A 3,562-nucleotide genomic window follows, 5' to 3' on the forward strand; every position below is an offset into this window, starting at 1 on the left:
TGGAGACTTGAAGGGTGCCCAGGACGCAGCCGGGACAGTCTGTCTCCAGCCGACCAAGTGAGCCTTAACACACTGCTGTGGGGCGGCCAACAGATGGAAGATGCGCATCTCTTTATTTCTTCCAGTTGTATTGAAATGTTCTTTTCTCCACTTTTGCAGATGATGACAGCACCACAGGTGAAGGCGTCAGGCAGGTAATGAAGTCTCATAATCAACATTTTCACGTCATTCCACCACTAACCCCACCTTTCATGCCACCATTGCTTCGCCATACAAGCCCAGGTCATGGCGTTAGTTCATCAGGTTCGGTCCAAAATGTCGGAACAACGTCCTTACATGGGCAACGGCAGCGGATGTACTTAGAAAAAGTCATCGTTAGTTTGCAGTTTTGGGAAAATCATCCATTTTTACCATTAATCAACTTACATTTGCAATAAGCGCAAAGAAGGCAGGGTGGGCGTAGGCGTGGGCGCGGTCTGGCGCAGTTTTACCGCAGGAAGGGTGGAGCCCCGTTTTTTTTTTTTTCCGCAGTGAGCTAACCCTTTTTCAAACGTAATCATGCATCATTTGGACTGTAAGATACCACTTTCCATGTTTCTTATCGTTTATTTTGGATTGAAGGGCTGAAAAAGACACAAAAAGACCCAAAGAAGTTGAGGAGGAAAACCTTTTGTCATGATTCTTGTAATTGACTCTGGAAAAAAGATTCACAACTAAATATTTTTGCAACATTGGGAAGGATTCAACATTACAAATCAATATTTGCTACTTTCTTACTTACAGCTAACATTAAAAAGTCTACAAATATTTTCCTGGTCAAAGTCAGCCCTTCAACAAAATACTTTAAATTTAGTTCTTAGTCATTTAGGGCTGAAGTAGACATTCTTAGTCATTTAGTTCTTGGACATTGAGGGCTAAAGTTGACATCCTTTGTCACTTAAGGCTAAAGTAGACATTATTATTCATTTAGTTATAAGTCATTTAGGGCTGAGGTAGACATTCTTAGTCATTTAGGGCTGAAGTAGACATTCTTAGTCATTTAGTTCTTGGACATTGAGGGCTAAAGTTGACATCCTTTGTCACTTAAGGCTAAAGTAGACATTATTATTCATTTAGTTATAAGTCATTTAGGGCTGAGGTAGACATTCTTAGTCATTTAGGGCTGAAGTAGACATTCTTAGTCATTTAGTTCTTGGACATTGAGGGCTAAAGTTGACATCCTTTGTCACTTAGGTCTAAAGTACACATTAGTCATTTAGTTATAAGTCATTTAGGGCTGAAGTAGACATTATTAGTCATTTAGGGCTGAAGCAGACACTCTTAGTCTTTTAGTTCTTAGCCATTTAGTTCTTATTCATTTAAGACTGAAGTAGACATTCTTAGTCATTCAGGGCGGAAGTAGTATTGTTAGTTATTTAGTTGTAAGTCATTTAGGGCTGAAGGAGACACTTAGTCATTTAGTTCTTTTAGGGCTGAAGTAGACAGACAGTCTTAGTCATTTAGGGGTGAAGTAGACACTCTTAGTCAGTGTGTTCTTAGTCATTTGGGGCTGAAGTAGACATTCTTAGGCATTTAGTTCTTAGTCATTTAGGGCTGAAATAGACATTCTCAGTCATTTAGTTCTTAGTCATTTAGGGCTAAAGTAAACATTCTTAGTAATTTATTTCGTAGTCATTTAGGGCTGAAGTACACATTCATTGTCTTTTTTTTTTTTACTCATTTAGGGCTGAAGTACACATTCTTAGTCATTTAGTTCTTAGTCATTTAGGGTTGAAGAAGACATTACATACAAGTGTAATATACAAGTACAATATACAAGTATAACATGCAAGTGTATACAAGTGTAATATAAAAGTATAACATACAAGTATAATATACAAGTATAACTCATTTACCTCCTAGAAGAAGAAGTTTCCAGACGTCAGTACGGTATGATTACAATATTCTTAGTCATTTAGTTCTTAGTCATTTGGGGCTGAAATAGACATTCTTGGTCATTTAGTTCTTAGTCATTTAGGGCTGAAGTAGACATTCTTAGTCATTTGGGGCTGAAGTAGACATTCTTAGTCATTTAGGGCTGAAGTAGACATTCTTAGGCATTTAGTTCTTAGTCATTTGGGGCTGAATTAGACATTCTTAGTCATTTAGTTCTTAGTCATTTAGGGCTGAAGTAGACATTCTTAGTAATTTAGTTCTTAGTCATTTAGGGCTGAAGGAGACATTACAAACGCACAAATGTTTGCCATTTCACTCTAACTCAAAAACATTTCATCTTTAAATGTTTATGGTGTCATTTCCAGACAAAAGGCACATTTTTACTCAGTGGCTTAGTGGTTAGAGTGCCCGCCCTGAAATTGGTAGGTTGTGAGTTCAAACCCCGGCCGAGTCATACGAAAGACTAAAAAGACGGGACCCTTTACCTCCCTGCTTGGCACTCAGCATCAAGGATTGGAATTGGGGGTTAAATTACCAAAAATGATTCCCGGACGGGGCCACCGCTGCTACTCACTGCTCCCCTCAATTTCCCCGGGGGTGAACAAGGGTCAATTGCAGTGGACACATTTCACCACACCTAGTGTGTGTGTGAGACAATCATTGGTACTTTAACTTTTACTTAGCGTAATACTTTTTTAGCAAATAAAAATCCACTTCAGCTCCAAATGTTGACAAATAATGTTGGTGAGAGTTGCATGCCAAATATCTGACAATGTTTTGTCATCGTCTGCTACACACATGTGTTATTTGATGAACAAAAGAATGTACTTTAACTAGAACTTTGGCTGAAATACTTTAAAATAAGAATACATGTTTTTTCCACTCTTAGCCAACAACGGCTGACTCGCAGACCCTGACACTTTTTGGACACCGCCTTGAAGATTTTGATGGCAGACACTTGATTTTGTCTCTTGTTAAAAGTTTGATACACAAAAATGGTCACGATGATAAGAATGAAAAAAATGTTCTGCAATTGTGTCATCCCAGATAGCAGACATCCAATAAATCAGAGTGTTTTTAACGAAAAATAAGATTTCTTGTGACATGTCCAGGGCGCCATTGTGCTTGATCTAACCATGCAGTGCGTCATCTGTCCATGGTTGTGCCAAGCACTTTGGCGCCTTTGTGAGCACCTTCTGCAAATGTTTCCATGAAAAATGTATCTTGTATTTTTTCCTTTGCCCTGAACTCCTGTGACCCTGTAATAAAATCCACGTGAAAACTCTGCGTCTTTTCATTGGGAGCAAAAAATAAAGTGTTTCTGTTTGAGTGCTCGTTTCCTCTCACCCCCGAAAGCCAACATGGTCGATCAATTACAGTAATCAATTACTGTAAGTGCTTGCCTCTCCATAACTGCAGCCAATCATTGATTGGTGGTTTGATTTAGAGATGTGTAAATCAAAGCAGGAGACGTTGCGTCATGTCGATGTGTGCTTTTAGACCCAGGCAATAAAAGTCCTGCTCCTCAGTGTCTATGAAGTATACTGACATCTTGAATAAATCAGGATAATCACTTGGATTTGTGTGCAGTAAAGCAGACAGATGCTGCATGAGGACGTCCGCCTTG

General features: G+C 39.0%; 1 long non-coding RNA gene across 1 annotated transcript; it reads left to right on the forward strand.

Annotated features, from left to right (window-relative positions):
- LOC133557040 (uncharacterized) lies at positions 1-2,992 on the forward strand. The gene is made up of 3 exons (XR_009807658.1): positions 1-57; positions 160-194; positions 2,825-2,992. It is a non-coding gene; the product is annotated as an uncharacterized LOC133557040 (long non-coding RNA).
- The last annotated feature ends 570 nt before the right edge of the window (positions 2,993-3,562 follow it).

Source organism: Nerophis ophidion, linkage group LG08, assembly GCF_033978795.1.
Source record: "Nerophis ophidion isolate RoL-2023_Sa linkage group LG08, RoL_Noph_v1.0, whole genome shotgun sequence".
NCBI classification, from domain to species: Eukaryota; Metazoa; Chordata; class Actinopteri; order Syngnathiformes; family Syngnathidae; genus Nerophis; species Nerophis ophidion.